The 13,595-nt window shown below is 35.2% G+C and overlaps 1 protein-coding gene across 1 annotated transcript in view; it reads left to right on the forward strand.

Annotated features, from left to right (window-relative positions):
- Positions 1–9,083: 9,083 nt before the first annotated feature.
- opn3 (opsin 3) overlaps positions 9,084–13,595 on the forward strand; it is a 29,207-nt gene continuing 24,695 nt past the window's right edge. Inside the window, exon 1 of the mRNA XM_069180005.1 lies at positions 9,084–9,546. The gene's annotated coding sequence lies outside the window, so the exon portion shown is untranslated. The remainder of the gene's footprint in view (positions 9,547–13,595) is intronic.

Consider the following 13,595-nt stretch of genomic DNA (forward strand, 5'->3'; position numbering starts at 1 on the left):
TTTGCTTGGAGTCGTCACCCTACAAATTTAACCGACTTTCACCCTATTTAAGATATTTTCACTACAGTATGTACAGTCTAATACGTTTACTGCGGCGTTACATTATTATATAGTATGTTTTTAAGACCTCTAAGACCGGGCGAAGCAGTTCTCAACGTTCGACGTGTATGAACGAAAAGACAGCTTGATGCAATGTAATAATACACGTGAACTTACTGCTCTTTGCTTGCAGTTTAAGCGATGCAGAATACATTTTTTAATTCCAAATTGTAAATGCAGACACTGTACAGCACTCATTCGAATTTTAGCATGAAGTAATGCTGGATAATAAAAATTGTTTGCGTGTACCGCATTTCCCGTTTTTTTTTATTACCTTGCACATTTCATGGCTTTACGATTTAAATAATGCATCTTTGTGCATTATAATTTTAGTTGATTTTATCTTGTTGATTTTCACAGACCAGTGCTGTTGTTTAATATAAGCTGATTGCACTGACCTACAGTAAGATTAAATTCCTTTATTAATACATTACATTATAACAGAAAGGTGGAATATTCAAGTATAAACAACACTATTCTTATATATAAATAGCTCACTGTCACAACGATTAAAAGAAGACCCTTGTAAAAAAACCTCTCTAATTATGATATTCCTATAGTTTTGTCAAATTAAACAATCATAGTCTGCAGTTTCACCAGCATGGTATAACCAGACCTGGGCCAGTAAAAAAGATTTAATATGATTGCTGATTACATTTTCTAAATTATTTAGCTGCAGTATTTCCTGGGTCTTCTCTTTTATTATCATCTGTGAACTTGACAAGTTTGCAGACTATATAAGAATCTAGATAAAAGCACTTTGATATTGATAAAATTCACATCATTTGATCATAATACAACAGAAGCAAAATATATGGTTTATATTTTTTGCTTTTTGTGGCTTAGAATGTCCTGTAACTGTATTTTAATTTCATTTTTGGAAAGTCAATTATTTTTCCAGGTAACCGTACATTCTCGTTCTTTTTCCATGGCAGCAATCAGAAGCAGATGTACTCAAAATTCATGATACTGGTGCTGCTAACAGAAAAGACCAAAGATTTATTTTTCAGAGGAGGCCTTCAGCAATGCTCTTCACCTTCTGAATTCATTACAGGCCAATCCAGATAAGGAGAAAACTGCTCAGTCAGAGATCTTTTCTAAAAATCTGGGAGACAGTGCAGGATATGGATGAATAATTTGGATGTACATCTTTGATATTCAGCTAGCAGTGTTGAAACAGAGATTGGTGTACTTATTGTTAGAAAAAAATCTGGGAGTTTCAATATGTGTAATTTCAATTTGAAAATAGGACTGTATTTACGCACTGTTTTTTTAAACCATTTACTGTCATGGTTGGGGAAACAATACCTGAAAGCATTTCAGACTCATCCTTTTTGACAGTTATTTAAGGTTTCTTAGTCTCCATGGTTATTTCAAGTAGGATCAAAGAAATTCCAGCATATGATTTCTTAGTCTAGATTCATTCTATTCATTTTGCTTCTGGGTATATAGGCACACTTAATCCAAATGCAATTATAATTTATAAAATGATAAATCTCTGCTAGCTACCATCATCAAAGAGAAAGAAAATATATAAATGTATAATGTTAACACATTCTTTCTGCATATATATACATCTGCATATATATGCGAGGTTTCTCCCCTCCCTTCTCCTTTACCCACTCCCTCAGTTGGTGTCCAGCTGTTGCAGTATTGGCCCTCGACTCTTCCCCCTCCCAGAGCTTTCATTGATTGTAGCTGATATTTCTTCTTTCTTTGGGGGTTCCATTCTCCTCTATACCATTTAGAAAATTACTGCAAATGGTACTGTACCTCTCTTCCTATTTCCACTTCAGTTTACTCTTCTGAAATGCTGCAGCCTCTTATGCTGCTCACCAATGCCAATCTCAAGGTCCTGCTAGTGCTGCCACCTGTTTGCTGAATTGTGTTCCATCACCCACATCACATGTGCTTCTTATTCATTTCATTCACTGCCAGTGTTACTCTAAAGCACTGCATATACAAATCTACTCACTAAAACAAGCTCAAGCATGTATTATATGCACTTCTCATTAATTCAAAGCTACTCACACATTCTGCTTGGTTCCTGCAACACTGCTGTCAAATCAATTCACTCTTAACTCGAAAGTGTTCAAAATCTGCATCTGTGTTTTGGAGATATTTTTTGTGGGGACATGACAACGCAAATCTCTGACCAGCATTGTCATTTCCTCAGCTCAAGAGAATTAAGGCCAAAGTATTAAACACACTATCCTTTTCGTATTTTGTATCACTTTTGTCCTTATTACTAGTAAAACGGTGTTTATTTAAACAGAAGTTCAATAAGTCGAATTCTAATATCTCACATTCGATCCCCTACATATAAATGCTCCCTTGCTAAACGCGACACTATGTGCATCTTTTCTAACACTCCCCTCCCTCCTCCACCCCAACATCACCATGGCAACATTTTCCCCTGGCCCCTGGGAGAATATTACAGTGCTGATCAGGGTTGTCATTTCCTCAGCCAGGCAGGTTAAATACACTATCCCTTAATATTTGTCAGTTCATTTAGACAGAAATTGACCAAACCACTGAATTTAATATTAATGAACCAAAGAACGTGCATACTGATGAGTAATTATAGTATCATAGATGTTAATTGTAAAGATAACTTTTGTATTTTTATTCATTACTCATAGAAACCAAGTTTTCCATTTGGACTCTTTGGAAGGTCAAATATATGATTGCACCTGCTCCTTTATTATGTACCAGTTCCTATTAAACCTAACAACAATACAATCAGGTAGTACCAGTCATTGTGTTTCAATGAATGCTGTTCTGAACTTAAAATTAATAAAATATTAAAAATAATCTTCATAAAATGTACTTCAGAACTGTACTTTAATCTTCAGAACCCTTCATATTTATTATTTTTAAATCAAGTGAGAAACTAAGCTTATTTATCATGAATCCCTGCTGGCAGTCTGCAGCTTCTGTGTGTTATGTGCTGTATCTCTCACTGAAATGCATCAAACACCAGCAAACACATTCTCATCCTGAATTCCTAAATAATAGTTCTCTAGTTAGATTTAAATTATAGCCACAGACAAGTGCTGGCAGCAATAATTTGAATGTTTTCAGTTATCTTTATTTAGTTCACTCCAAGTTAATTGTTGAACTATGCTTCATAATCAGTCACATTTTTTGCACACACTCTTTACTAGCAAATTATAGGTTTTAGTAATTGTTTCCAAATGCTACAGACAATATCTTCAGTATATGACATAATTAACAACACATTGCTGAATACACACTGCACAGAGAAGCAGACAAAACATCGTGGGAAATATTTTCATTCCAAATGTGTCATAATAAGAAAATTAAGATTTTTTTAATAAACTATTTACTGTATCTGATGAAAACTGAAATTCTGATATTTTTCTTTTGCCTTTATATCATTGCCTTTGTCAAACATATTTCACATACCATTCAGTCTTTAACTGCTATGCAATAATTTTAAAAATACACTACACTAGCTTAGAGACTAACAAAGGCTTACAGACTGAATTGACATCTATGTCAAGATGAGATTTTTCCCAGCTATTTGAACACCTTTTCTTTATTCCCTTCAACCCACTTAATTTCCAATTATGACAGCACTATCATAATGAATTCAAGCCATGGGCCATAATCCTCTTTGGAGTGTAAAGCCATGAAAGAAAATGCAGCAGGAATGTTAAAACGATTTGCACACCCAGGGGCAGAACCTGTAGGACAAATAAACCATGGATTGTGAATAATTATCTGATCTGGGTTTGTAGATCCTCTCCTTCAATGCTATAAAACTGGGACAGTTCTCATAAAGCAATTCTTCAATTAATGTTACTGGAAATTTAAAGTAATGGATTTCTTTATAGTACAATACTTTTTCCTGTGAAGCATATGAAGCGTACTGTATGAAATGAGGCGAACTCCTTACCTGTGTCCTCAATGTACAGTAACCATGTACAGTACATAAAAAGTTTGTCATTAACTATTGAAAATAAGGTCTGTATTTACAAAACATAACAAATTAGAATACAATACATGATTATTGGATTTTGAGTATGGTGTGCCTATTATCAAGAAGAATTTCATAAAATAATATACTGTAGGAGTCTGTTGATTTTGGATCAGCCTCATCAATCACCTTCAGACGCACAAATAACACACTCATGGGATTTCAACTATCCTTGGCTGCAAGGAGTTGTCAAAGTACTCCATTCAAGAGCAGGAAGTCAGAAGTTAATAAAATGCGTTAGTTTCAGGCTGCAACAGCCTCATATCCCACAGTTAGGATAAATTGGTTAAAGAGAAAAGTGTTTTTCCATTAGTGAGTCCCCACTTTTGTTCTCCCACCAGTCAGTGGTTCAGGCAGTACTAATGAATTCGTACTATCTGTTAACTGGTCGATAACTTATTCATCTTTATCATTGTGCTCAAATGTTCATAGGAGCACTTACTCTCTGCTGATTTTCACAAGGACTGCCAATTGTTATGTAGGTTTTATTGCATCTACTGTAGATCTCCTTTTTTAAGTTTACAGCATACTTATCATCCCATCAGCACTGTCCACTAATGAAATATTCTGGTATTTAGAACATTACCTTTTTTATATTTATATTTATACTGAATTTCCAGTTTTATATATTCAAGATAATGAACAATCAATTAGGATAGTTGAACCGAGTTGTTTTAACTTCCAGGCAGCCAAGTAAGAGAAGAGCTTCCCTACCACAATGTCATGCATTTTATTTAAACTAAAAAAATCAAGTGTTAGGTGTTAACCTATTGACGTTTCCTCTGCTTCTGTTGTTTTTACATTAAACAAATTCACAGACCTACACCAAGATCAAGTTGAATAAATATCAAAGACTTAATGTGATATTAAATCAGTAGCGACAGAGGTGGCAGAGATACAGTACAGTAGATTGAGCAGTTCAAGCTTTTTCAAGGCCCATTATTCTGGCAACAATGAAAAACACAGAGAAGGCATTTAACTTTGTAATAAAACACTGCACTAAGTACTTTAAAAAGTAGTGATTTTTAAATAATCAACCAACTTGAAAAATTATGTGGAACTGTACATTTTAAATTGCTTCAGGCTCTACTGAAATCTGACTCAATGTCATGCATGACAAGGTGAAGTGGTAAGTGATTCTTTTTACCTTTGTAGTGCAAATCACACCACCTTGTCCGCCTTTAAGTATATTCCTGTTCCTTAGCAGTTTAAATTGAATTCCCATTTTCCATCATCACACAGGAACAGAACTAGTATATCAACAGGCTGTACTACTTTCTTTCTCTCTACAGGCAAACAAAAAGTATCAGGAGCTCTCCATGTTAGTGAAATAACGCCCCCATGTATAAAAAAGAAAACTACTGCAATTTGACAACAGGGAAAAATACAAGGAAAAATCAAACAGCTGAAAAAGTTATAACTTTCAAAGCACTTAAAGTGCCTGAAAAGATATGAGGAAAGAGACAGCTTTAGTGCCAGTGTGAAAATCAGAAAAAAAAGTAGATCATATACAGTACATATGAGGTCTTACTGCAGTTGGTACTGTATAAAGATGAAAGATTCCCCATAAGAAGAGTTTTGTTTTCATGCACCTATTGTGTTGGAATTCAAACAGCGTCATTCAAATATAAAATTCACTTTTTGGTTAGCTCCTGCCAATGTGATATTCTGTCTTATACCAAAATGAAGTGTCTTTGTAGTCTAACACAAGTGTTAATAAACATGAAAGATTCCCCATAAGAAGAGTTTTGTTTTCATCCACCTATTGTGTTTCTGCAATTTCCCTCATGGGATCAATAAAGTATCTATCTAATATTAATATTTTGTAGTGCAAACTAAAATATTGTGTTATTATTTCTTATTCCTGAACAGTAAAAGTGAATCTTCTGCTGCACAGTAATATACGAGGATAGATTGCAAGCAGACAGAACAGTCAAATTCGGTCTTGTGACACATGTGGCTCAGTTACTTACATGAAGGCTTAATAGAAGTAATAATTTGATTCCTTCTGGGGCGATTCTATAATAACCTATACAATTTTATATGCCACTTGAAATCTGCACCATGTTAAGTGAAGAAAATAGCGAAACATGTCGATTTAAGCTTGTTATTAGTTCTCTTACAGGTTCAGTTTACTACCTGGGGGTTAAGCCAGAATTGAAACCAATTGAAACAGGAAATGATGACCAACGATTGGGAAGGATGGAGGTAAACCATAAGAGTTACCATAAGAAGTGCAAATGACAGTGGCAGAAGGGGTTTCAGTATTCATTATGATTTCAGAATTGTCTGATTCGGATAAATGCACCTCAGTAATTCTCCGTGGCAATTACATACTGTACCCATGTCTGCCGTTATTTCTTTCTTTTCAGTACAAAATCTTTTTCACAGTTTAATCTGTCTGACAAGGTGACAGTGTGATGAGATTATTGTGTTCATGTTGTACTGTACATTTCTTCCAACTCGAACTTGTAAAACACAAAACACTTAATTATGTATGCTTACGGCAAAGGATCTATTGATTATTCTGTTACTTTATAGATTGCTTTCATTAAAACTCAGGACACGTAAGCAAAGAATATGGATCACTGAAAAATGAAATCTGCAGAATACGTGTCTCTTGTGTAATCACCCTAAATTCGTATTCTCACACGTATTTCACTGTCTTCACATTTGTTTTCTTTGACAAAAAGGCAGGGTCAGGGGTTTAATTAATTGCTTCAGATGTGAACACTTGAAAATACAATTTGATAGGATTGTGATTCCTCCAGCAGCTTTAGTTAATGTGGCCTTAGCTTGGCTGCTATTCCTTCCTCTCTTAAGCTGCAATCAGATTGAGCCTTATGTGCATATGGAAATTATAAATTTTCTACACATTTGCATATGTAATATGTATGGGGTAGTATTTTTTACACCTCATGAGAATTACCTGAAAGCTGACATAATTCTATTTTTTCATTTTTCAATAGTTTTCAATAGTTTCTTTTTCAATGCAAAGGCATGAAAAAGCTCCACATGAATATTCAAAAGTTGTTATAATCCATAAATTAGGGGTCACATTCTCAATTCTTGGAAGACCAAGTAGTTTCATCACAACCAACCTCTAAGTTACGTAGTTGGTCAAACTATTTTTTATAGAAAACTGTAAGGTTTCATGGTGTTTTATAGGTAAACATACCATTAATGAAGTGAATGAAAGTGAATGTTTTGAGCAATGAACTGTGAAAAATCATTACAAAAACCCTACATAGAGTATGTGTAAGTACTGTAAGAAATCCCATCCATCTCTTTTCTAACTGCAGGGGAGCTGGAGCCTATTCCAGCAAGTACCCAGCGCAAGGCAGGATACAGAATTCCAGTCCATCACAGGACGGACACACACACACAAACAAACACGCACACCCTCACACAATTTTCCCAGAAGCCAATTGACCTACCAGCATGTCTGTAGGATTGTAGGAGAAAACCAGAGCACCTGGAGGAGTTCCACACGAATACTGAGAAAACGTACATATTCATTATTATTTAAGTATTATAATTCATTATATAATTTATTATTAAAATAACAATAATTTAGTTTTGAGACACCTGGATATGAGACGAAAATGTTTTTTTTTTATGTTTGTATGTTTGAAACAGACCTACAATGGACAATGGGAGATACTAGTGAAAACCTTTCTAAATCTGTGGTGACACTGTCAAATTACAGTACATGGAAATGTAGTACAAAATGTTTTAAGTATCGCTTAAAACTATTTTTTTTTCAGGAAGGAAAATGTCAGTTGACATCTGGTGCCTTCCACTAAAATTAGTTATGAAATATACCAATTCACTGTAATGTCTAAATATCATCCTTCCCCTGTGGACAAAAATTGTAACAATTATGCTTCCATTATGTGTTTTAGTAGGGAGTAAGAAACAGCACAGAATATGAATGAAATGGATTCCATGCTAATTCTAAGGAAATGAGAGCTCCTGTATGAATAATGGATTTTATACTAAACCTATGTAATTTAGAGGCAATTTAATGCATGCACTGTATTATATCCACAAGGGCTGTTTGGCTCGGAGGCATATTGCAAAATAAGAAGAGAGTCAATTACAGAGATAAGGAGGGGTAAGAAGAAGGACAGAAGAAGGCAGATGAATAAAAGGTCTAACTTTAGAGAGCACCGATATCCACGTTGTGGTTAAATGTTTAAGCTTCCATTTTGGAGAATGCACTTCATCAGGCATTCTTCTCATTTGTAAAACATTTTCGATTAAGTGACAATTTCAGATATGTGAGGACAGACGTTTTCAATAATAGGCGAGGTACAAATGTATTACCAAGAGTTAATAGCAAATTTAAGGAATCATGTTCACTATGATTCATAATAGTCAGAATTTTAGAAACTGCCCACCACTGGTGCATTGCATTTAACATGTCTGCACATGATCTGGGATGCAAGAAGAACTTTTATCCTAGCACAGTTCTCCCAAGTCCTGGACGCAAATGTGATCAAACCCCTTAGCTGAAGGATTTATTTGAAAAGACCCTTTCAAACAAAACAGTTTTTCAAGAGGTAATTTGTGAGTTTAAAATGATCATAAATTATGCAGCAGGTTCTGGGTTACAGAGCACCCCTCATGAACACTGTTTTAATTGTTTATTATGTGTTAGGAATATTAATTAATTCCACATACAATTAAGAATGCTTATTTTGGCAGTGGCCCTGTACCTATGAATCATTATTTGGCACAGATACAGTGCATACAGCAACATGTTAGAGCTGCTCAACCATTTCGAGGGAACCAATCGTTTATAAGCATCTTAATGTTATCAAAACAACTAACTGCACCAAACACCAGAAGACACAGTGATCAACCAAGGGGAGGACTGAAACTCCCAGCCCTTCTGCATTTTTAAATTCTTAATAACTGTTATTTCAGCCTGGTCTTGTAAGCGTAGTTCAGGACCCATTGCAGACGGTATAATCGGAAGTCAGCGGTGAAGAACATCCGGGGAAGGATAGCAGGATTGGACGGTTAGACAGACAGGGGGGCGTGACAAGGGCAAACAGATCCAGACAGTCCAAAAGGGGGAATCCGGGGTGCAGTCCAAAGTCCAAAACTGGGGGATCTATCCAAGACGTGACAAACAGTTAAAATCAAGAATGTGATCCTGAACAGGGACAGGGAATAAAACGAAGGTAACGAGGCCAGGCGCTCGCTGATGATGGTCAGGACGCTGTGATGAAGCCTATGACATCGGGTCTCTCCTGGACCCGCTGGTAGGCAGGCTTCCAGGCATCCATCTCCCAATGCTGAGCCAGGAATAGTGAGAGCGCCAGGCTTAAATAATGAGAAACAAAACAGGGGGCAGGTGCACGTAATCAACTAAAATACGAAAGGGTCGGAGCGCCCTTAAGAGGAGGCATCCCGATCATGACACGTCTCAAAAGGTAAGAGGTACTGTGTATGTGCTCTTGATTGCATTTAATATTTATAGGACAAAACAAAACTTTCATTTCTAAATTAATTAAATTAACATATGTCCAATTTTATTGAAAAGCAAATTACTGGTTGTAATGTATCAAGTCAAGTGATGTGACCATACTGATAGTTAAACTGAGAGCTCATTCACTCCTGCAGCTGAAGACATGAAGCATTGTCTGACCCCACTGTTTTCAGCGACGAGGATGCTGTTCTATAATTTAAGTGTTTCTTTATCTCATCCATTCCCCATAAAATTATAAAATACTTGTCAAAACATTATTATTCAAGACTGGATATTTCATGAGTTGTGTAAACACTTTTGAACACATTGTATTAATTCAGAATTATTTTTCTTTTCAATAAGGTTTTCCCAATGTTTCCTTAACCTAAAGGGAAATACTGTATGATTACATGAGTCAAGTTCTGGGATTACAGAAAGAATAAACTTTGAAGTTATTATGGTGGTATTCATAGAGATGCAGCATTTGGTGTCTGATCAGTGTAAGCTTTTGCCTTTGCCAGTGGGAGTAATTAAAGAGAAAGAACGTTATGTTGACAGATTCTTGTTCTCTGCAGTCTCAGCTACTGAAATTTGTTCTTCATTTTCATCTCTACTGTCATTTTCTATGAGATAGAGTTATAGGGTCAAGAGAAAAAAAACTTGCTGAAATATAGCCCCAGGTTTGTATTAAAATAAAATGTACTACTGTAGTTTGAAAAAAAAAAACGAAAATTCAGCATCTTTGGAAAATGATATGTCATTTTTGATACTGAAAATGCCCTCATAAAAATTCTTCTTAACTATATTATGAAAGGAGGCATATTTTGACAAGAATCTATGATGGACTGACATGACAATAGAAATGGCCCTGCTTACAGGTATAGAAGATTTCTGTCTGTCATAGGATCCAATTCAAAGTGCTCTGTATCAATGTCAGAATAATTTGTCATTATGCATAACAGACACAGTAGTTAAGGAAATGTAAGCAATATAAAAATGGTATGACTTACTTTTGGCTAAGGCTTTTACTTTTCACTCCAGATTTATTTATACCTTAAAAGATTTTGGATAAATGTTTATTTAGCTTCATAACCAAGCCCATTCCTATTGTACTGTAGAAATAATATCCTATGAATTGGTTAGCATTTATTTAGAAAAAGTACAGTAGGTCTTGCCGAACCAATGTGATAGAGTTTTTTTTTTAACAAACAACCACAGTAATGGTCTGTTAATGGTAACAGTAGTGTCTAAATTTTCATAAGGCTTTTGATAAAGTGCCCCATAAAGATTAGTTCTTAAATTGCAGGTGATAGGCATTCAGGGAAATGTGAGTGTTTGAAAAATTGTTTATCAAATAGAAAACAGAGGATACAAATAAGGGATTATATAATTAGTAGAGTACTACAGGGATCTGGGCTAGGACAGCTGCTCTTCTTAATTTATATCAGTGATCTTGATTTTGGTGTATTTAGTAAACTAGTGAGGTGTGTAGATGACAGCAAATCATCACACACTCAAGACTAGGCAAACACCAAGGATACTGTTGCAGGTAGTAATAATGTTACTAAGAAAACAAAGGAGGAAACACTGAGACTGAAGAGGATACAAACAGTATGAAGAAACTGAGCACCCAGAGGAAGCCCAGCAGGGGATGGGGTTGGGGTTAAACAAGGGAGAACATGCAAGCAATGAGACAGCAGAGCCAACCACTGCATCACCATACTACCCCAGCCAATATACCTATCTTCTTCAGGTGTGAGCCCTCAGGCTTTTCCTCTTCATTTCCTTGTTTTTTGTGTTATCTTTCTGGAGACAGGCTGTCCTTGAAGCCAACACGGAGCTCAGTGGGCCAAGCAACCCAATCAGACAGATAGACAACCTGACACATGCTGGCTTCCCCCTTTTAGCTCAAACGGCTTGAAATGCATTAAATTCTTAGGGGGCTCTGGCTTTTTAATGTTAAAATCATTTCTCACTGTGGAGCTGTGTCTGTCTGTCGAGTAACCACTGTGACAACATGCCTGACTCAATAATCCTTCACCACTGAAAGAGTAGCTTCAGTTCAGCTGTGTTCATTTATTTGCCCTTGGTGTGTCCTCTGGCAAGCCACATGATTTGGCAAAAAAAGAATCTAATTTACATGGTTAATGTTGCTGTCACAGGTAATTAAAAGAGAGAAATATACTGCAATTTGGACTTGCAACATTGGAATAATTCTTTTTATTTAGGAAGAATAGTTCAGTTGTACAGAACACAGTCATAATGAAAATAACAGTACTTTTGTTGGCCTTTTTAGAGTACAAAAGGATACAATAATTATTTAAAAACAATATTTGAGCAGATCTGCATTATCCCTTTAAACATTGCAGCATTTAATTGAGAAGTGACGTGACTGGATTATTTTAACAACTTTCATTTGACTTTTTCCAAAAAGAATGAAAAGCAAAGCTTCTTTACAAATACAATTCAGAATTGCATTCTGCAGTTCAGACCTTACAACACAACATATCAATAACTATTATCTGTAAAGGTGTTTAGAGAACCAAGAAACACACTTTATGTCATAAAAGGAATTATCCTTTTTCAGAAATGTGACAGTGTCTAAATTTTCTTTTCTTTTTTGTTCTTCTTGGGAAGAGATATGTATCCACATGTTGGCACTGACCTTCTTATGTCATCATTGATCATTGAATTTTGTGTGATAGAAAGTTTAAAGTCATAAATGATAAACCACCAGCTATAGATAGGCTCAATGCAAAACAAAGTGTGGACACAGTAAGTCATATCAATGTACAAGACAATGGAGGTAAAGATCCATCTTTGATTACATAATGCAGCTTGAATCTCACCCTGGCAAACTCCTGGAGAGCAGTGATAGAGATAATAAACAGCTGATATACTGTATGTCTCATATAATTAAAGGTAAATTATGGCTAATTACAGAGAATAAACCCAACATATATCATGGAAGGTACCTAATTTTAAAATCTAACCTGACATGATGTAGATTTGTCTTGGATACAGTATGCTACTTTGCATGCAAATTATATCTTTGTTGGAATTTTAATTACTGTATCAAAACACACAGATCAGGAGTTGAGAGAGTTTTACTAATTACAAGTCTGTTGCAAAAAAAAAAAACAATTGCTCAATTCTATAGCTTTCTTTATTACATTGAATTGGTTTTGCATGATATAAATAATCCAAAGACATTAACCATGCTGCCAAAACAGAGGTACTGGATAAGGTAATGACAAAGCCTCTATAAAACTTTACTACAAAGGGGATAAGTGCATTAATAGGTCCCATTGATGACCAACAAAGAATATAAAGTAGATGAACTTGAGGATGTACACAAATAGTGCACATCATTTTAATACATTTGTCTCAATGTACAATTTGGTAAATGTAACACCTGGAATCCTCAGATAGTGTTAATCCGCTGATGTTGGATAACATTTAAAAATGTTGTTTGCACATCTTTGTTCTTCAAAAAGTAGATTTTAATGCAAGAACTGAGCATCTGCAAAATCTATAATGTGCTTATCTTTATAAATCCTAAAAATGAAAGCAAATTGTTTCATTTTCTCACAATAAAAAAGATAAGTGATTTTATAGAAGCAAAAGAAAGGAAAAATTGCACAAGCACTTGTGATTTTTACATAGATACTGTAGTCCCTTAGGAAGTGCTTTAGATAATTAGATTACAATTGCAATATCAACACAACACAAAAAAGTACATAGCAGGCAGGGAGAGGCTGGAGAGACAGCTACAGATAAACCTATCTTTTTCTGTCTACATGGCAATGCAATTTCTCAAGTCAACTGTGAGCAAGGAGTCTTTAGGTCTTTGTAACGCAGACCAAAGGAACTCTTATTAAAATGAAAAGCTAACACAAGTTCAAAAGATTAATTACTTCAATTTCTCTGGCATTCTATAATGGAACTTCTCTGTAATTCTTCAGCTTTCCTATTCTTTATGTGTGTTTTTTTTTTCATTTACTGGAGCGGAAA

The sequence above is a fragment of the Lepisosteus oculatus genome, chromosome 17, assembly GCF_040954835.1.
Source record: "Lepisosteus oculatus isolate fLepOcu1 chromosome 17, fLepOcu1.hap2, whole genome shotgun sequence".
Taxonomy (NCBI): Eukaryota; Metazoa; Chordata; class Actinopteri; order Semionotiformes; family Lepisosteidae; genus Lepisosteus; species Lepisosteus oculatus.